We start from the raw sequence: 22,975 nt of genomic DNA on the forward strand, positions 1-22,975 counted from the left end.
AAAAATGCCTCTTCTGACCTCACTGGCTCTGTTTGTATGTGGAAAAGGGGTAGGTGAAAATGCGCACTGTTGGTGGCTTTCTCTACCTACATTTGATGTGCTGCTTTAGAAATTATAGAAAGATCTCATACTGCATATAACCATGGAAATTACTAAAATCACTAAAAATTTCAAAGAAAAAAACCAACCAGTTTACTTAGAGAATGAGATGTTTATTTTTCTTCCTCATAATTCTCCCACCTAATTCACAAATCACAAAAACAATGAATACCGGGTGATGTTTCTAGAAGATTCCAGCAAACTGTCCTTAAGTGACCAGTTCTGGAATTCATCCTAATCATTTATTCACACACAGGTTTAAAAATCTGTATTTTTAAAAGGAGAAGGTAGAAACAATCTAGTAAAAGCAACAACACACCTTATTTTGCGGCCAGAAAAGCAGATCTGATCTGGGATCTGGAATCACCACACAGACACATGACCTACTATAGGTTCGTGGTTCAGATGTCTCTGGGACCCAGCCTGTCTGCTATGACCAGACCCTGAGACACATCAGTTGGTCTGATTTCTGCTCTTTAATGACTCAATATGACCAATGCACAGCTATGCCACAAGGAGAAACAGCTCTGCAATTGTTCGAGAACTGGAACCTCATGGATAGTAATGTCGCAATGCCTATCAATGATCAGCAACACACCTTTTGAAAATGAATTTGCCTTCAAGGAATCATACTTCCGGGATCCCTAGGTGGCTCAGCGGTTTGGCGCCTGCCTTTGGCCCAGGGCGCGATCCTGGAGGATCCTGGAGACCCAGGATCGAATCCCACATCGGGCTTCTGGTACATGGAGCCTGCTTCTCCCTCTGCCTATGTCTCTGCCTCTCTCTCTCTCTCTCTGTATGACTATCATAAATAAATAACAATTAAAATTTTTTTAAAAAAAGGAATCATACTTCCTTATCGACTGCCTAGTTATATTGACAATAGGTCTTTTTTGAGGGATTGCTATTACTTGAAACATAGACATATCAGTTTCTATTGAAATACACTTAGTTGCCTATTTAAAGTCATTTGAGTGTCTTTATGCATTAAAGTGTTATCGCTCATGCCTTGGCCAATATCCCTATGAAAATAGCTCCCAAATTAAATTCCTAATAAATTAAGTTAATAATTCACCTTCATTAAGTAATTTAATTTCTTTAGTGAGCAATAAATAGTTCTTGTGACATTCTTCTAGGACAGAAGTTCAAATGTTATTTTGCTTCATTAGCTCTGTCTCCTCCTGAGCACAAGAAGCAAGATACACGAAAGGCGGTCTACTTGGTACTTCTGTGTTTGTAAGTGCAGGATCGCTGCAACAGTTCCACTGCACTGAGTAGCAATCAAGCAACTCAGGCAGCTATTTTCAATGAAAAGTTATTTCTTAGAAATGTTAAAAACTAGACCTTACATAGGTACCAAAAAAACGCAAGTCGCATTTTCCTGAGATCATTTTTAGATACTGTATCATAGGTCAGATTTCATTTCTACCTTTTAAGAAGGGGCAGTTGGCTTATACTGTATCCCCAGCAATGTCGGAAAAAAGAAAAGAAAAAAGATGGGCTAAAATAAAAAAGTTACATGTACGTGTAAATAGCATGTTACCTATATTCAGTTTTATTTTTTCCAAGGGAGCTAAAGGTACCCTGGTGGTCAAACTCCCACATCTTGGTAGTACTGTCTCCAGTTCTTTCGGGCCATACACCCAGCACCTCACCTCCACCTCTACTAAGAGTACAAATGACAAACGAGGTGAATGGGCTGAACGGGCAGATGTGGGTACAGCCAGACCCACATGTGCTGAAACAACACAGTGGTGCTCCCCTCTTCCCAAGGAGCTATCAGAGAGCATCCCAGATGGTGGGAGAGGAAGAAAGGAAATAGGCATGTCAGAAGAACAGAACCAAATAGTTTCCAGCCAATTCAACTTAAAAATATATATATACATTAAAACAGATGCAGAAAGCAGACTTAACCATTGTGAAATTATCCTCAAAAGTGTTTCCAAAAAATACATAAAAAATTTATCCTATCAATGATTTAAAATACATTGTTGACTGAAAACCACAAGTATTTAGGACTTATTTGGGGAAGCAGGGCTTTCTGGATAGTTGAAGGTTCTCTTTTCAGCAGAATTTTATAAAAATATTCAAGCACTAGAAAATCTACATAAAATGAACCTGCTTTTGCCACATTACTTAAAGTACATTGTACGCAATTAAAATTGTCCTGACAATGACATATAACAATTGTGAACAATCAGTAATGACCACAAAGGGGCAGAGAGGGATTCCATTTCCAATAAGTGGCCTGCAATGCTGTGTTTTTCATGAACTCATTCTTTTACAACAGTTTTGGGTTTTGTTTTGTTTCCCCCCTCCTTTTTTTCCTCCCTTACTATTAGGTCCTCTCACTGTTAGCTGTGTGCCTTCTCAACTTCCAATTTGCTACTGTTAATTTGTGGTGGCCTAGAAGAACAGATATTCATGACTATTAGAACTGTATGTAACAAAAAAATAAAATTTAAATGGTGAGTGAGGATCTAGAGATATTGTCTATTAATACATATATGAATTTGGTACATGGGCTTGTGATGCCTGATGTCCTTTTATACCCTCTGATTCTTCACTCTGTCCCAGAAAAATAAAGATGGCAATTAATTGGTTTCCAGATAAGTAAAGTTTTACTGTTTCAAACATGATACACATATATGTTATGAATGTCTCAAAGCTTTACTTATAATATGATCATATTAAACCCTCCTAGAGTCCCACATAGCAGTGAACATTCCCTTTCCACAGGTAGGGGTGAGACAGGGTGACAGGGAGGGACATGTAACATACTATAAAAACTAAACAAACACACAACTGTGAATTCTAAATTATACTACAGACTATGACACACCAAGATTTAATTTTCATCTTAAAACCGAGGAGAATCATGAAAAAAGAAAAAGTGTTTTATATTAGGTTACAGATGACCATGAGAGATTACCCAAAAAAGCATAAATATTTCAGCAGATGTTCCCCCAGGCCCAGGCACTAAAGGATTTTGAGGATATTCAGCAGGAATTAGGCATGAGCAAAAAAAACAAAAAAAAAAAAAAAAACAAAAAAAAAAAAAACAACAACAAAAAAAAAACACCACAAATGCAAACCCCTGTGATTTTGTAAGTTTTTAAAGATTTATTCACTGTCACCAGATAACACTGAAAAAATCTGTATGTTACAAAGTGGCACATTTGGAAGCTATGTGCCAAAGCCCATCCCTAAAACCGAAGACTATGAGTGAATCAGAAAGATTTCATTATTATAAACACAGTTTTTAAAAATCAGGTCCTCTCCCCTCCCTTCCTAACTCCCTATTCCAGTGGGCGGTGGACTGTATTCAAATACAGTCCTTCTCACTATTTCACCATGTTTAAGCCCCTTTTCCTGCCAATTCACTCTGAAAAGATTTCACTTTTCAAACAGCCAGCCTTCACAGACGTGAAGATGGTTTCCTTTTCAGACTAAATAGTCCCACTATCTGCCTGCCTCTCCACCAGCCGAGGGAAATCTCTGCTCCCTGCTTCCCGTACCAACACCACCCGGGTCGTTCTCATCCTCAGTGATTTATGTGCAGAAGATGCTTGAAGACATCCTTCTCAACTGACATTTGACTTTAAAAAATCCAAAAATTCTCCATCAACTTATCATTGTTGATGAGCTACTGTGTTTTGTTTTGTTTTGTTCTAAAGTAAAAAGCCACAAGAGAAGGTAGCAATAAAAAAGTACTAAGATCTAGGATGGGTCTACTGTATGCAAAGGTAAACAACAGCACGTGCTAACATACAAAGCTGGCTAGAAAGTTATCGAAAACCAACAGCTTTCCAATACCCAATAATACCCACTTACAATACAACAGAAAAGGAGCTCCATTCATGAGAACAGCAACCCAAACTAAACAAATGAACAGCCTAGGAGACAGCCTAAGGACAAGAGACAGTATCAAGGGCCCATGTGAAAAATCCACAAACCTTCATAAGAGTACAAAAAAAAAAAAAAAAAAAAAAAGGAAGACTTGAATAAATTTGAAAATTTATCACTTTTATTTTTAGAATGGGAAACTACGAACACAAAGATGCTATTTTCCTGAGTTAATTTCTTAATCGAAAATCATTCCCATCCCACTACCTGAAGTATTATTTTTTTTAAGCTGACAAAAATGGTTCTAAAGTTTATCTGCTACAAAAGAATTGAAAAAGAAAAACACTCTTTGAAAAAAGAAGAGGGAGGAGTACAGGGAGTGGATAGAAAGCTCTTAGATTATTTCAAAATATAGTAGATGGCCACAATAATTAAAACGGGGTGGGGGAGTACGAATCAGGCCTAAACAGACTGCTTGTGGAAATCACGGGGAAAGCTGAAGAGACAGCCCCAAATATATGCAAGAACTCCGCAGACAATGCAGGAGCATCTGCAGGAGAATTCTGTGTAGAGAGGACACTTCATTCAATTCAATTCAAGCCTATTTTCAGCTAGGAAAACTGGCTATTTGAAAACAAATAATAAAGTCAGATGCTCACATCACACTATGTGCCAAAATTAAAGATATACCAAATATTTAAATATAAAAAAATAAATCATAAAATTACCATAAGACAATAAAACAATATTTGCATAATCCTGAAGGTTGGAAGACACCTTTTAAGTATTACTTCAAGGCAGAAACTATGCAGGAAAGGACCAGTTAAACTACACAAAAATAACTCAGTCCATCAAAAAAAATGCCATAACCCAAGGAAACACATAGTGCTGGTGGGGCTGGAAATGTACACAGCCTTCCCAGAAGGACAGTTGGCAGTATATGTACCAAAATAATTTAAAACAGCCAAAACCTTTGACCTAGTAATTCTACTTCGGGGAATTTATAAAGGAAATGATGATACTATTGCCAAGATATACATACAGAGATATTAATTACACAGTTGTTTACATCTGTGAAACTGAGCAAGAACGAAATTTCCAATAATGGTTGATTTCTAAATTAAACTGTGCATGTCAATAAAATGGGATGCTATGCAAGCACTGAAAATGACAAAGCAGGTCTGTATCACATGGTAAATGTTATGAGCTAAAAAATAAGCTATAAAACAAAATATGTAGGAAGAAATCACGTTGGTAAAAATACATGTAAAATACTTATATGTATATATTTGCATAGGAAAAGATCCAGAAGAATATACACCAAAATATCAACTTTGGTTATTTCTAGAGGATATGATTTCAAATAAGCTTCATCTATTTTAAATTTTCTTTTTCTCTGTTCAAGTTTGTATACATAACTTATATATATATATATATATATATATATATAATATAGATTATATAGATGTTTATATATATATATATATATATATACACACACACACACACATCTCACTTGCATAATCTCCAAAGGTAATAGAAGAGGGCAAAAACACCACAAACAAAAAAACAAACAAAACAAAACACCACAAACTAATTTTTAATGTCAAACCAAAGGGTTTGCTACTATAGAGATACTAGAAAGATGACTGAACATCCTTATTAGAGCTTTTTGAAATCAATAAAAAAATAAAGCAATAGAAAAATTGAACAAAGGTGAGCAAAACTGATTTGAAAAGGATTTTTTTCTAATAAATACATTTGTCTAAAAAAATATATGGAAAACCATTCACCCTCACTTGAAACCCAAGATATGCAAATGAAAACAATGTGGGGATACTATTTCAAAGCTACTAGATTGGCAAAGGACTAGAAATACCTGTGTTGGCAATGGCTCAGAGGCATGAACATCTCCATGCACAGCAAATGAAAAGATACCTTGATGTATTTTGAGGACAAGTTTGCAATAGGTACCAAAGGTTGACCAAGCAATGTCAAGTCAAAAGAAAAAAAATTCATTAAAGAAATCATCATGAAAATGTACAAAGTGATGTGTAAAAAGCTATTCATCATTTAGTGAGTAAATGGTGGATAAATACTACCATTATCCCATTTCTGTTAAAAAAATTATATATATATATATCTGTAGAGGCAAAAAATCCTAGAGAGTTTCAGATAAGATGTTCATAGTAGCTACATCTGGGTAGTCATGAATGATGCCTTTTGGTTTGTTTAGCTGTATTTTATAAATATTTTAAAAATATTTTATAAATAACATAAAATGAACACTTGCACATAGAAGAAAAAACTTTTAGTAATATAGGAGTTAATTCTCCATAATGGTCTCTCAAATTAAAAGGATAAAGTAACAATAATGGGCTTTGCCAGTAAAAAGAAGAAAAAAAAATAGATGGCCAGTAAGAGTAAGGGAATGCAAAAAGACTGACTGCAATGGAAACAGAGGGTGGTCTGAAGGACTTGTAAGGTTTGAACCGCTACTCTCAAGTGCAGAGGCCCTTCCCCTGCAAACACTCCCACATCCAGGGCATGTTCAAGAGACACCCCAGGGTGGGGGTGGGGGGTGTCCAGGCCCTCACCTGCCACCTCAGCCACCCAGCCTGCCTGGGTTCATTCTACTTGTGATACACTGAAGGAACCCCACTGGGGCCCACCTCCATTCCCCATTCCTAACTGCATGCCTCCAATATGCTAGTAACTCTGAGTCACCCCATTTGGTGATTTAGTCACAAGTCATCTCTGATACAAAGATGCACAAGCTCCCTAAGGAACTCACACTCTGGCGATGAGCTAAGCCTGGAGCCATAAGGTGACCAAGGCTTCTGTGGAGACCAAAGAGCTCTACGGGCCCTTCCGTTGAGGGACTGTTGTCTCAGCTTCCAGGAAGGAGGGATCTTGGCAGAAGAATGGGTAAGACTGAATGATCCATTTATTCGTCAGCTGGCTGGCTGTCCATCCGCTCCGTTACTCACTGAAAGTGTACTCGGGGTCTGCTGTGTGCCGGGCACCACGCTGGGCAGTGGAGGTGCAAAGGGAAGGCAGTTCCAATTCCAAGCTGTCCTCACACCAGCAAGGAAGACAGAGCACAACAGGGACAGACTCAGGGAACAGAGGTGGATGGGGACTGCCAACAGCGCAGGAGGGGAAGACCCCTCAAGTGGCAGGAACCCAGTCGGGGTAGGGGGCTCCGAGGGAACAGAGTATAAACGCCAAGTCCGGGATTGGTGACTGATAGATGAAGGAGCAGGAAGGAGACCCAGGTGGAGTGCAGGGCAGGGCCCAGGGCAGAGCAAAAGCTGCTTCTATCCCTGCCCCTTCACTTCAGAGATGGAGGAACCGAGGCCTGGGCAGGACATGCTAATCTCTGGAGGACTCACATCTGGGTTGTAGCAAGAAACTCAGGATTCTTGACCTTTTCTGTGACCATGTTGCCGGGGACCACTGTGGGCAGAGCTACAGGCGGACTACCCCGGAGAGGGATATTTGAGCAGCTCGCTCAGCATTAAGTACTGGTGACCAAGTAAATGTGGGGATGTGGGAGGTGAGGGGAGTCCCCTGCAGAGACGTGTACAAAGGCCACATAACCAGAGCTGGAGATCCAGGAAATCTGGAACATGGGGGAAGGCAGGTGCCAAAAAGACTGTGAACTTTCACCCTCAAAGAGGGTCCAAAGAGAGAAGTAAGGAGGGCGGCAGCAGAGCCAGCAGGGAGCCACGGCCACTGAGCCCCCTACCCAAACGTCCCCTGCCCCTCTCATTCAAGGAGCTGCAAGCATGGGCGTGATCCCCTCCCCACTGGAAAGAATGTGCATCCTCCAAAACAGAAAGGGCTTGTCCTTAGGCCCACTTCTGTGTGACTCTACCTGCTTCTTAACGCACCAGATTTCCGAATCCTTGCTCCTGCTGTTATTTCTTAACTGTTTACAAAGAAATTCTCAGCCTGATCACATAAGACTTAGCAAGGAATGCAGACACTATAGAAAGTAATTAAATGATCACAGTTTGTGAAGTTGGAGACACTAGACCAATACGACCGCATTATTAACAGGAAAAATATAATTAAGTAAATATATACATAAATAAATATATATATACCATATTTGAGACACTAGCTTCCTATATAAAATGGGCTCTAGATGAGAAAAAAATACATTTTTTTTAGAATTCGTGGGGTTTTTAAAATTTTTTTTACTTCAATCCTCCATTAATATGGGCCAATTAACTGTCAACTGTATTTATAGAAATAAATGGATATTTTTAGTTTCTACATTTCTGAGTTCATTACTTACCCTATCTCATCATAATAAATAATCTTTGAATTACATGCAATGACAAAGGAGTACCTAAACAATCCTGAATTAATGCCTGAAATATACACGTGAAGATGAGCATAAAAGAAACATGTAGACAAACACCTACTACTTTCTACACTGACCTAGGGGTTCACATGCTTCTATCACATTCCACATGAAACTTCATGCCATGATATTTCTGAAGGAAAAAAAGGCTTCATTAAGAGCCAGCAGAATTATTCAGTCGGACTCCCAGTAAGAATTTTACACTTGAACAAGAATGCAGCCATTTAAAGCCACTGATACGGTGATGAGCCACGATTCGGACCCTCCATGAGCATGATGGAAGTCCTGTCTGTCTGGGGGGGGGGGTGCATATTTTTCAGGGCTAGAAAAATTTTTATAAGCTGGCATCTATTTTTTATCCTCAAAAAATTAGTTCTAGGTGGTTTCTGTTGTTTAAAATTTCTCCCCCCCCCCAAAAAAAAAAAACATATTTGACTACTGCCCTTATCTTTTTATCTTAGAAAACAGAGTTCTATTTTTCTGGATTTTAAATGCAACCGGAAGCCTCGGGTTTACTTTCACTTTGTCTGCACCGTGGCTCTGAATAAATAAAATCCTTCGCTATCACCCTTTTCCATTAAAATGAACAGGAAGCTTAAAAAAAATTGTAAAGTCTAAACATTTCAAATAAGCACAGCAACAAGTACATTTAATGATAAAGTTACCCCTATTTTTCACACTTCAAAAGAAGGACAAAGCTGTTGTCTCACTGTTCCGTGGGTGTGTGGCTACTCCTCTGTTCCTCTAATTATACTAAATACAGAGAATATTAGCAAAATTACAGAAAAATGGCATCACCCCTGTATCAGAAAGCTGCTTTCCCAGCACAGCCCTAACGATGCAGGCACCGGTTCTCACAAACACCGGGAGGGAAAAGATGCTTCCCGAAATGAAATTTCAGAGGATGATTCTTTTCAGAGTAAGATAACTTAAGGGGCAGAGCAATCTGGGCGCTGAATCTCACATCTGTTTTAAGTCATACAGGCCATTCGATCTTGTGGGTTGTGCAATCTGCTATTCAACCAACTTCCCACAGAAGCCAGGCGAAAGGGCATCATCCTCCGGAGCACGGGCACGGCGCCTCGGCCGGCCAGGGAGAAGCGGGCCTGGGCAGCCCCGGAGGAGGAGAGCCGGCAGGCCGCACCGCCCTCCCAAGTGGGCTCCGAAAACAAGGAAAGGAGGTCAAGGTCACAGCCACAGTGCAGACTTCCAGCACTTGCGCCACGCCACGCGCTTCATCTGTCAGAAAATGCTGGTACCTGGTGAAGGTGGGGAGCAGGCATGGGGCTCACGTGACGGTCAGAACAGAAACTGGGAGCTAAGGGGCCCAGGTGGGGGGGTCGGCCACAGCCACCCAATGCGCTCTCCGACGACGACACCGTGTCTGGGCGCCTCCATCTGCTGGAGCGAAGATTATGAAGAAGCCACATATGCCGCCAAGTTACTGCGGCCTCAAACTTGGAATAAATCCTCCGGTCCCTTGCTCGCCGCAACATCTCCAAGCAGAGCTTCAGTACTCCATTACCGTGAATGTTCTTTGGCCCACAGCAAAAAATATTGACAAAATTCCACTTTGAAGACAGTTATTGTCTCTGTATACTTGATAGCAGCCTTCAGAACTTCACCTGCTAGCATTAAATTCTTGAGTTTGGAGGAAAGGAGAAAAAATTTGCCACATCTCAAGCTCTTCTGCTGTAGCAGCAGCAGATCAAATTATTCTTTCAATTAAACTCGTTTTGTGCCTAAAAGAACAAAAGGCCACGGGTTTTTAATTCCCCTCCTCTCTCTCTCTTTCACACACACACACACACAAAGAATCAAAGCTATCACCTCTTCTAAACCCCGTGACTCGGACATGATCTAAATGGCTTAGTATGCCTGGATAATACAGCTCATAAAATTAAATCTACTATCAGAGATTCCGGTAGCATTAATTGTGTGCTCTGAGCTCACAGGCAAACGAGTGATGGGCAGGTCTGCATCGGGGCACATTTTGATGGACCTGATGAAAGACACACTCTCTCACACACACTCACACACACAGACACACACACACACCCATCCAGGTCTGTGTACCAACACCACAGAAGTCTGTGAGGCCCCATCACGGTCTGAACAGAGATCTGGGACTCCCAGCGTCACCCCACATTCCTGAAGCGAGAAGAGGACACCCCAGGAAAGCCACAGCGCTTCCTTTTCTTTTGCCACATGACACGCACGTGTTCTTCACATTGCCACAGGCAGAGAGAGAGAGAGAGAGAGAGAGAGAGAGAGAGCCCTGCACACTACATGCATCTCAGCCGACTTCCTGCCAGAGACCTGGATCCAGTCTTTCACAGGAAATGCCCAACTAACAAATGCTCTGGGTTGGACTTTCTCTTCAAAACGTCTGGTTTAAGGGAGGCAAAATTTGAAACGCCCATCTTGGTGGAATACTTCTAAGGGAAGGACACCCGACTGGCTGACGGGTGCGTGGAGAGGATGTGGGCACACGCTCACAGGGATGGGCTGGGGAGCTCTCCAGGACACAGATTCTGTTTCAAAAACTGTCGTAATAGAAGTCAGAGACAAAGGCCAGCTGAGACTCAACATACAGAATAGTCAGGACACCTTGTAGAAGAAAACCTAACTTTTTTTCTGTTCTGGTTCACGCAATGGTACACAGCTTTATAGAACCTGGTGTCATCGGCTGAGTGACATGATTAGGAAGCATTGGTGACAGGACAGGTATGACAGTCACAGTCCCGTATCGGAGGAGCTGTCCCCTGCGACATCCCCAGATGAGACAAGAATCTCCCAGGCTTGGAACACAAATTCTGTTGTTTCGGGAAACAGACTGTATAGGGACAAAGGGGGCAAGTCTCAGAGATAAATATATAAATCAGAATAACACAAGAGACCGAGACCGCAAGTCCAGATGTTCTAGAAAGCCTGTGGGCTTACGGTCATGGTGAGGAGACAGTTCAGGTCTAGATGAGGAAGCCTGACAAGTCCAACCTTCCCTTCCCAGTGCAGCTTCACACGTTTAAAAAGAGAGCACAAGGCGGCACCATGAAGGCTATGAAAGACTTTTAAATATCAATATAATGGCCTAAAATTAACCGTGGCGTCACCCTAAAAATCCAGGGTTCTGGCTAATGCCTTCAGTCCACAAAGAGAGACCCCCGCAAAGCATGTGAGCGTTTATTTCCGTAGCCCTGGGTAGGCCTGGCTGCCTTCCTGGATCCCGCGTCTCCCAGCACCAGCGTGACACTCACCTCCTCCCTGCCCCGCCGTCTTTCACCTAAAGGCAAAAAGTAAATCCGGTTTCCCTTCACAGATTGTAGGCCTGGTTTTAATTTGTGCAATAGTCCTTTCGATAACAATGCCTAGTTAAAAACATCCATTAAAAGTCTGTAGCAGGCATTTAATGGAAGGAAAATCTAATAGGGTTCCACGGCAACTCCTTCATTAACTTTTAAAGGAATTCTCTCCTCTGGTGTTAGCAGAGGCGCACGCGTGCGCAGCCCCGGGCTGTAGGGACGAAGAGAGACAGACAGACGGACAGACACACGGGGAGGTGGGGAGAGATGGGGGATGGGACACGGAGGTCGAGGGAGCTTTCCCCTATTCAGGGCTGGCCTGTTCATCTTGGAAAAGGATGAGGTCGAAGCAGCTCTGCTTGCTCAGCCTCCCTCGCCAACGCCCAGGAGGCCCAGACCGGCCTTCCTAACTAGCCCGCCGTCGCCGTGGGCAGGTTAGGAGCGAGCCTCCGGGGCCACGGCCCTGCGGCCAGTCACACTGCGGCCACGGCGCGAGGGACAGCCGAGCGCGGCCTCCGGCTGTTAGAAGCAAACCCGACAGAGGCCTGCAGAGGGGAAGGCCTTGGGCCGCGGGGCCCTAAGCTCTGACCCACGCAGGCTCGGCCTCCTTCCGTCAAGCGAGGACTCGCGAGGGCGCCCCATGGGTCCCGCCGGGCCCTCCCACATGGGACCTTGGCACCGGGCCTGGGGGCCACCCGTGGCCATCGGCCAGCGGGGACAAGGTAGCCCTGAGTCCTGGCCTCTGCACTCCTTCCTCCGCCTCAACGAGCTCCACCACCCGCCTCTCTCCCAACATAGAGCCTCATGATCGCTACAGTCTTGATTTATCAGAAACTTACTTAAACTCTTGTTTTATTACGATTTCCTTTCTGTGCTCCGGCTCCCAGGCTGTGTGGGGTCTGAATGGTGCAGTCCTAGCCCTCTTCTTTCCACCAGCCCTGCCACCTCCAGGGTCACACATTGTGTCACACCTGAAGAGCCTGCACCCAAGACCCATTAATAATGTTAAGAAAAGACAAAACCATTCAAGTTAAACTCAAAGGAGAATGGTGCACACAGAACATGGATTGAAAAAAGGAAACTTTGGGGGCTCCTAGGCTAATTTAGGATCAGTTATTGGCAATTATGTCATAGGTGAAACTATAGGGTGTTTGTCATTCTTCTAAATCTGAACACTCCTCAGCTATTCCTATTGAACCTGCTAAGAAATGTCACTGCGATGGGGCACCTGGGTGGCTCAGAGGCTGAACGTCTGCCTTTGGCTCAGGTTGCAATCCTGGGGTCCTGGGATCAAGTCCCACATCGGGCTCCTTGCAGGGAGCCTGCTTCTCCCTCTGCCTGTGTCTCTGCCTCTCTCTGTGTGTGTGTCTCTGCCTCTGTGTGTGTGTGTGTGTCTCTCATGAATAAATAAATAAAATCTAAAAAAAAAAAGTCTCTGTGAACATGGCCACTACTCACAACCAGGACCTAGGCAACAAATGATCACCTGATGCAGAGGTGATACACACATCTGGCCAGAGGTAAACTGGCAGGCCTGCAAGGCCTATGTTGTCCCTGAGCGGCCCTTAAACCCACACCATCCTCAGAAAAAGGGGTCCACCAAGACCCCTCTCCCCTCTCAGACACCATGCACCCAGGACCACTCCCAGGCCCTGCCCCCAGGTCTGTCCTGCACACACTGGCAGCCCCAGTGTGCCCCCCCCAGGGTGCACCCCCACACAGCAGCAGCCAGAGCCACCGCAAGGCAGAGTGACATGTACTTGGCTGTGAGGCCCCTCCATGGGAGAAGAGACAGCACTGGGAAGGAAAGGGTGAGAGCTACAGTATGAGGGACAGACCTACCTTGGCAGCAGGCAGGAGTGGCTGGGAAGCCACGCAGAGGGTGGTGAGACCCAAGCAGCCATGACCTCTGCCCCTCAGCACCACCTTCCATTTGAAGTGGCTGCCCCCTGCTGAGCCACCTGCACTCCTGCACCACACAATCTCACAAGGACCGCTCCATTAGCACTTGCCCTGTGGCTTCCGGGCCCGTCTGCAGGACGATTCCACGGCTCGAGGTGCCTCCGAGGGTGCAGCACATGGCAGCTGCCCTCCTGACTAAAGATGAGACACGATAACCCAAATCAAATGGGAGGAATATTTTGTGATTCAGTCATCGAATGTCATGGAAACAACACTCAACGTGACTAATTGACTAATGATCCACTCATTTACTGACCTCTATGCATCTCAAGATGTTTCAGTGAATCACAGCATTGCAACTTTCTTGAGCACAAGCTATTTGGGGATCCTTCTTTTGTATCACCCTCCCTGATGGTAAAGTTGTGGGCTTCCTACAGCTGAGCAGTAAACACCCACCTGTCAGTACAAGGCCATGAAGACGGGTCCATTCCTTCCTGTCACTGTGGGACTGGCAACAGCCACACTCAAACCACCATATGGCCAAGACGGTACTGCCAGTCATTCATTATCAACAATCAAGACATTGGTTACCAATATCTACTATTTACAAAGCATCCTGAGCATATACATGACTCATGGAAGGCTACCTCTCTACCACCAATCTTCAATAAAAGCTGTTGCCCATATGATAAGGCATAATTTTCTCCTACACTGGGAAGAGTAGCCCCCCCCCCACCCAAATTCACATCCTCCTAGAACTTCACATCGTGAGTCTATTCGGAAACAGGGCCTTTGTAGATATAACTGGTTACGTTGCAGTGAAGTCATCAGATTACGATGGGTCTTAAAGCCAGTGATGGGTGGCTTCAAACCAGAGGAGACAACATGCAGGCACAGAGAAGACATGCAGAGAAGAAGGCCATGTGACTGGGGGGGCAGATTGGAGGGACACGGTCAGATGCCAGGGTACACTGGGAATTTCCAGAAGCCACCACAGGCTGGAAGAGTCAAAGAAGGATTCTCCCCAAAGCCTTCAGAAGGAACACAGTCTTGCTGACTCCTTGATATCTGACCTTTCACCTCCAGAACCATGAGAGAATGAATTGTTGTAACTACAGGCTTAACTATTAAATTCCCTCTGGTTTTAATTTTTACCTCTTTGTTACGAGCTTCACTGAACAAGGAAGACATCAAAGACATTAGGTAAAAGAACCACAGGCAAAATGGGAGAGATGCGAGTTGCCCAGTTTTACAATGAAATGTGGCATGTTTAACATCACAGGGCACTGTGCCACCCGCAAGCACACACCTCCACAGTCCCTGACCCGAGGAGGAGGAAAATCTGTCAGGGTGGACCTACCACTCTGGTCTCCATTCAGTAAACTAGGTGGCCAGCCGATGGGGCAGAAGAGCCAGGCCTTGGCCAACAAAGCCTGAGCTGCAAGCTCGTGACACAGGGCTACAGTGTGTGAAGGGGAGGTAAGGGGACTGAGCACAGCTCTTCTAAGTCCCAGGAGTGTCACAGGACTGTAGAGGCAGACCACCCACCCTGCCCCAGAATCTGGAACCCACAGATCCAAATGTTGCACGACACTCAAGCTGCATCCTGGAGAGGTGACCTGTGTACATAGGGAATGCGAGATGCTAACTACTGTTCTCAGCATCAAACACAATAAGCATTCAATAAATATCTGTTGATCAATAAGAGGGAAAATCTGTCAGTGGAACAGCCAACAAGGGAAGCTACCGCCAGCCAGGGTGCGTCCTGCCTAACGGGCGCAGGTGCCAGAGCAGGCGTCACTCGAGTGCTGTCTTCCCACATCAAAACAGTCACTTAAAACCGGAAAACACTCAGTAAATGAGCCACTGTTCTGAATGCATTAATCTAAATAGCAGGTTTGACTGGCTGTTAAAAATTATTGAGTGACTCCAAAGATCAAAATTGAGTAGGTTTGTGTTTTGTGATGGTTACAAAATTGTGGGATGGGATCCTTTTGTTGAAGTAACTTACAAGAGGGGAGAAGAGAAAGCATTAGAACACAGCGAGTGCCCCCGAGGAGGGGAAGGCTCTATACCCAAGCAGGATGCTGCGCACCACCTCCTACCAGGGGTGCACCAGGCTAGCCCGCAGGAGGCTCCCATCAGGGCAGGCGGCAGCATAGGAGACCACATCTTCATCCAAACAGGAATCTGTGGTTTGGAGTCGAGGCTGGCGGGGGGTGGGGGAGCAGGTAACACCTGTGCGCATGGGGCCTGGCACCATGTTCTCAGCAAAGAAGAGCTGATGTGGCGCCATGCACGGGACAAGCAGTCCAGGGTTCGACATGCAGGACAGCAAGATTCTCTGGGGATCAAACCATTCAGGTACTCACAGGACTTGAGCCTTCTGTAAACCACGAAGCTTCTCAGGAAAGCCCTGACTCCAGAAGGTTGACACACATTTTCTAAACAAATTCCAAACTTGGCCAAAAAAAAAAAAAAAAAAAAAAGCAATGCCTCTCTCTCTCTCTCTCTCTCTCTCTCTCAGTCTCTCTCTCTCTCTTCCTAAAAGCCAAGTCATTGTCCTTGAAATTTGCAGAGTTATCACTTTTGGGGAGGGGGTAGTGATGTGCCTGAAACCATGAAGGAGAGAAAAAGAGGGGGCAGCCTTTAAAGAAACCCCTTACTGAAGACAGCAGGACGCAAGCTTAAGTTTGCTTGGTGAAACTACAATTCACTTTTTCAGACGTTAAGCCTTCCAAGGATATTCCTACTTCCTAAGCTCAGAAGTGCACAGCTTATCTGGAAAGGGTCAGCTCTACCCAATGGGCTCGAGCCCGGGTGTCAGGCCCTCGGACCTAGCAGAGCCAAGCAGGGCAGGGAACAACTGCCACCACCACCCCCGCCGCCCCAGATGCACAGATGTCCAGAAACACTAGGTTTTCTCAAAACAGGGGAAACAGACACCAAACTTTCCCTCCCTGTTGTGCGGAGAGCACCCTCCTCCTAAGTCTTGCTTCTCAGCCTGTCATCCTTCTACCTGAAGGGCATATATCCCAGCCAGGGAAGAAAACAAGGAGACTATTAAAACAAAAAAGGAACTGAGACTTTATTCTCAAAAAGATACTTTTCAAGAGAGTGAGAACTTTCTTACAGCTGGCAGTTTAAGATGAAAATTTCATTAAGCGAATTAGAATTTTCATAAAAATTTATTTTTGAGAATTTTCCAATTTTTATAATTATCCCATAATTTTGGGATGCTGAAATGACGTAATGTTTTGCCTAACAACATGTGCTTCTGTACAGAATGAGCTCCTGGTCAAGGCGTCCATGTCCGTTCCAGAATGAAATCATTACAAGGCCACACTTTTCAGGGAATGCCAAAAAAAGTTTCTTTCAAGAGTTCAAACGAGCTGAGATTTGAGGCTCCCTTGAAATTTTAATCACAGAAAAAAAATAATAATAAATAAATAAAACATTAGTACTGAGATATCAACTATTCATTCATTCAGACCATTATCTCGTTGGGCAGAGCTCAAAACGGGGGCATTTCCAAGACGCCCCCAAGCCCCGGGGCCCCTTGCTCGTCCCAGCCCTTTCTTAGGTCCCAGGAATCCATGTGGCCTCCAACCCTTTGCAAATGTAGGACACTCCCCCTGGGGCCTTGTCCCTGCTCCCCACGCACACCCCCCACACACACACTGAAGAGGCAGCAGATGGCCCCTGGCGGCTCCAGATTCCATAAGGGGAAGAAGCTCAGTTGGCAGCAAGTCACAGGTTTCGTGGACCCCACCCATCAGACATAAAAGACCCCCTCCCATTACCCAGCCTGGAGGAATGACAGGATTACCTGTCTGAGCCCAACATGTAGAAAAACAGCTGGGTCAGGAACTAATTGATAATAATTATGTTATTTTTCTGGATCTTGTCCTGTTCTTTGGGGTTTTTCAGAGTTGGTATATGCTGCCATTTTCCTCCTCCTCCTAGCCACCCTAGTACCTAGCCTTGTGTTTATAATTTCATCCTTTTATTCTTACGAGGCCTCCCCTCAAAAACACCTGGCCCCTCTGCCCAGCACTGGACTCAGCCCACCTGGCCTCTCAGACAGGCAAGTGGGTCATTCCCTCAGCCTCTAATGAAGCCCGTGGAGGCTCAAAGCCCAGCTCCTGCCTCTGAGAAGTACTTCTCCCTCAGGCTCACCCAAGAACACGCAACTCGGTGCAGAAAGCAAACTACTGTCCATGTAGGCTTTCACCCCTGGAACACTGTGATTCAATGATCCAGTTGGCCAATTCTTAGAAATCTTAGGGCTCCCGATGTGGAAGCTACCTATTTGGCATCTGTACTTTGCCAGTGGAGTTTGATAGCATGTGGGGGTTGGGTTCGGCAGCTGTGGGATGCCCAGGAAAAGGGTCACAGGCCTGATGGGGCCACCGGCACCCCATCCTGATGGCACATATCTGCCGCCACCTTGCACACCTGAGACTGCAAAGTGCAAGTCACCAGCAGGGAGCTTGGGAGAGTAAACAACAAAGTAAAAAATTGTTCAAGAAGCCTTCAGATAAATTAATAAGTGAGACACAGGATGAGTCATTTTGAAATGAGGAATATTTCTAAAAACATCCCTAACCTTTTGAGCTTGATGTAATGGATGTCATCCAGTCTCTCCTACAAAATAATGTTGCAGCCGTTGGGGAAACAAAAACAAAAAAGTGTGTGCACATACATAGGCATGTACACATGTATGCATACACGGGAGAGGTAGGATTTGTGTTCTTACTTCATATGTGCAGCATGGCAGCAACAGGAAAATTCACGAGTGAGGACTGGAGCCACCCCAAAACACAGCCTTCCAAGGAGGACAGATCTCAGGGATCCTCTGGTACATCTCCCCAGCTTTGTACCTGAAGTCACTGCAGCACCCCGTTGTAGCAGGGATGACCCAGGCATCCAGAGTTCCATTTCCTACACCCCAACAACCACAGATACTCTGCAAGGTGTATGGCAAATGCTACCACACAACATATGGATGGATGGCTTCGGAGGTGAAGGAATCAGACCTACCTGGGCTTAGCCTAGAAGACCTGATTCTGCACCATATGACAATCTTTGTGACCTCTCTATATTACCTTAAATTTGGTAAGCTTCACTCTATATAACACAGATATGAGTAAGATCACTATAAAAATTAAAGTGCATATTCCAAGTGTACAGGAATATAATAAATTCAGTCTCTCTCCAAATATTTATGGAGCACCTGCTATTTCCTAGGCACAGTCGAGGTGCTGTGTGTACAGCATGAAGCTTAAGTTATAGAGAAAATGTTCACTATTATGATTACTTTTATTATCATCAGATTTTGCCATTTGCAAAGGTGCACTGAGAAGAACACCAGACTTAATCTTTTAAGACTAATAATTAAATTTGTCCCTTAAATACTTTTTTATGATCTAACATTCTAGGCTCAAACACAGCTTTGGGTATATTATTGTAAAGGACGCACGGGCTGAGAGTAGGCTCTCGACCTTTCTGTCCAGCTATACCCCCTTCCCCAGGAAGAAGCATGAGGAGGACACAACTATGAGGTAGTATGTGTTAGACAGATGAGAACTTGCTAAAATTGGGTCTGCACAAAGACCACCTACCTACCTTAGTGACTCCAGAAAAGGTCAGAGAGAAGAACGTGTGAGCACCACATACCTGTCAGATGGGAAAGGACTGGAACACACCAGCACCCCTGGAACATCAGCAGAGCCCTGGGTGGTGGGTATTGATCGTCAGGGCCCTGGGTGGTGACTGGCAGGGCCATGAGGTGGTGATCGGCAGGGCCACTGGGTGGTGGCCGGCACTTCCAGGATTTAACACATGCACACTATGTATTACACAGAATTTCTAAATAAAGATGTAGATGCAAGGGTCAAAAAAGTGGAATCTGAAGAGAATATGACCAGCATCCAAAACCACAGCAGGGAGAGTGGTCTTCCCACCTCCAAATGGAACAGCGGATGTGTAGAGGCCAAGCCATCAGAGCAAACCCTGAAGGAAGCAAAGAAGCTGCTCTACTGCCCCATGGCAGAGGCAAGCACCGGATCATGGTTGAATTATGTAGAGGCAGAGAAGAAAAGACAGCTGAGATAAATCGGGAAATGGATTTTTTGTTTCCCATATTCAATCCTGATAACATTTATTTCATTACTCAATGAAATTTTTACATGCACAGGATGCATAATAAAATATTTTATATAAAGTTAATATTGATAACCACTTTACTTTTCAAAATAGTCTCCCTATACTGTGAGATTCATTACCTCAAGGACCTTTTTAGTTATTTTTCTTTCCCAAGGACTGTCTGGAAACAAGCAGGTCCTCAAAATAGGTATTTATTGGATAAATAAACCAATGAATGAACAATTGGAGAAATGAGCAAATGAACTCTATAAGATAGGAATCTGTGCCAGTTACGGTAGTCCTGAGAAGTCGAAGACTGAAGGAAAGATGTGGGCTCTCTGAGGGTACAGAGCCAGTTGGTTTTGGTGTTGAGACTAAAGACTCTCAAGTGTTCTCTACCCAACAGCATTGATGCACAAGCAGGGGGCCCCCCAGAAAGTTCCAGAAAGATAATAATGAGTCAGTAACTCAAGTCCACATGTCAGGAAGCCAAAAGAATTATGTTTCACATCAATATTTATTTCTTATTTACTCCCCCACCTTATTCCAAGAAGGATTTAAGGTAGCTTGATTTATGCTCAGGAAAGCCGCACTGAAGCTCACTTTCCCTCATGTGAGGGACTGTGCATCAAACACGTCCATATGCGGGCATGGTGCACTAATTACCCACAGCGACTGGAAGTGGGGGGCTGTGGCACACACCTTCAGTACAACAAAGTGAAAGAAACTAGTAATTATCACTCAGGAAAAAGCAATTTTTCAATATACAAACTCTTTCGATGTGCTGGGCCTACTGAGAAAATGAAAGAAAAGGTACTGCAGACAACACAATATCTAAAATTTATTTTAAAAATCACCTAAAATATCACAGAAACAATTTGTCCTTTGAGTGTTTCATGAACAGCAAACATGAGGAGAAAAACATCTTTTTCCTGATACCCTTGAACTAAGTTTATAGAAATGTGTGTGTATGAATGTGTCATACATAACAGAAAAGTTAATGGAAAAATGAAGAACCACACAGCATTTTCTTAATTTCAGTTGGTAACCAACCAACTAGCATAAAAGCACAATAATGAAGGCCATCTCATGTACAAAAAATACAAAATTTAATGGGAAAAAAACCTTTCAAATAACCGCACAAAAGCCCTGGCAAAGCAGTTATTACTCCCAATGCATCACTGCTACTCCATCGTCCGGAACTATATTTATTATGAATTATTAGATTTTGGAGCAATTGTCCTCTGAAGAGCTCAAGATACTACAAAATAACTTCTAAACTGTGCACAAACTTTATGAGGAACAGCGAAAGTGTCACTGAAAATTGGTGGAGGGGGTGAAGAGAGACATAAATGGAGAGAGAGAGCCAAGGATAAGAAAAAGAAGCGGCTGAGGAGAGGAAGAAGAGGAGCCAGGGCAGCCAGAGGGAAGAAGGTGTGCAGGGAACCAGTGACTGTAATTTCATATATCCCATAAAGGCTCCGCAGGGCTTCCTTGCTTCTCGCTGGCCCCCCAGTCTGGCTCTGGTTGTCCTCGGCCAGCCCTGTGGCCAGCCACCTGGTATTCACGGGGCGGTATACCAGCACACAAAAGATCCCCCAAACCCACAGAATACGTCTCAGCTTTTAGGTAGATAGGGGCCCTTCTAAAATTAGCAACTTCTCAAAGATATTCCATGGAATACGAAAGAGAACAAAGCCCCAGGTGTAGCCTTGCATTTCAAAAAGCTTTGAAAACCACAACCAAAAAAAAAAAAAAAGATGGATATATGTATGTGTACAAATAACCCTACACTCAGTGCTTCCAAAAGAGGGTTTTTAGAAGTATTTTAAAGATCAATTAACCAATCCTCCCAACTGTCTGCATGAAGTTTTACCAGCCATTGAGCTACGCCCTACATGGGGAGCAGGGCAGGCACACAGGTGCTCCATGTAACACAAAGCAAGAATAGTATTCCTGCGTGAAAAATGTGAGCAGGCTCAGTATGACTCCTTGAAAAGGAAGCTTGTTTACCCAGTTCCTTAAACTCCAAGATTCTGTGAACTATTGCAATGCTCTACGGGCAGACTCAATCTATATCCCCAACAACCCCCCAAAAACAAGAAAGGATCCCAGCACGTCGGAGATCCTCGTGTGCTAGTGCTGGTTATCCAGATACAACAGACCTAAGGTGACGGGCGCTGCAGTGTATTTCTTACAGAGGTAGAAAGACTGGCAAAGCTCTCCATGTAGCATCATCACTATTTATAGATGCAGCACAGAAATCCACATTAAGGCTGCAAGTGTCGTTGCAAGGCAACAAGGCAAGTTTTCCCCTTTTTTCTTCTTAAGTAAACTGTGCTTTACTACTAATTCCAGGTTCCCCCACAAAGTGAGAAAAGACGGTCTCTGACAAGATACACGAGAACATATTGGGAGTAAAACATGTTTCTATAGTTCAGTTTTAAATAGATAACCAGGTAGGGTTGGGGAGGCTGCAGGTATGAATATCACTTTTCTGTGTGGCTGTGGGAGGAAGAACTCCAAAGAGAACTCCTACAACACAGTAAAAACAGAAGGCTAGCTCAGGATTTCCCAACAGCCAGGTCACGTGAGTTGCCACCAAGCCCCAGGCCAAGGGCAGGCACAGCTCCAGAGACGGGCAACCCCGTGAGGTGGGGTTGTGTGCTAACACAGACCCTGATTCCTCCCGAAATCCAAATAGGTCTGAGAACTCAACAATGACTCCCGACTTCACGGTGGCAGATCTAACTTGATCTGGGTCCGCCTGACCTGAATGTAGTGTAGTGTGAGTGTAGTGTGAATAATCACACATTTGGCTATAGAATAATTCATGTATCTTCAGGCTGAGGATGCTGTAAAGTATACAATATGTACACTGAATTTCCTTTCAAAATATGAGAAATTCTGATTTCTGGAACATATCTGGACTCAAGGACTTCAAATAAGGGGTGGTAAGGGCTCCCTCATCCTTCCCCATCTGCATGCAATCTAGTGTCAATGGAGGGCTCTCTTCAATTTTCCTGGAGTCCAGTATAGACCCGGTACATGAGAAACCTAAGTTGGAATATTCTTTTCCAACATGCAGAACCATCAATTGGAAGTAGTTTCAGAGCCTCAGAAACACCTGCCAAGGGGTGCCCGGTGGCGGGGGGGGGCTCAGTCAGTTAAGTGTCTGCCTTTGGCTCAGGTCATAATCTTGGGGTCCTGGGATCGAGCCCCCATCGGGCTCCCTATTCAGACGGGAGCCTGCTTCTCCCTCTCCCTCTCCTTCTTCTCCTTTTCCACCTGCTCGTGTTCTCGC

General features: G+C 44.3%; 1 protein-coding gene across 1 annotated transcript in view; it reads right to left on the reverse strand.

Annotated features, from left to right (window-relative positions):
• Positions 1 to 22,975, reverse strand: part of LOC129514538 (teashirt homolog 1) — a 76,482-nt gene that overhangs the window by 32,842 nt on the left and 20,665 nt on the right. The window lies entirely within an intron of this gene.

This window comes from Nyctereutes procyonoides, unplaced genomic scaffold (assembly GCF_905146905.1).
Source record: "Nyctereutes procyonoides isolate TBG_1078 unplaced genomic scaffold, NYPRO_anot_genome, whole genome shotgun sequence".
Lineage (NCBI taxonomy): Eukaryota > Metazoa > Chordata > Mammalia > Carnivora > Canidae > Nyctereutes > Nyctereutes procyonoides.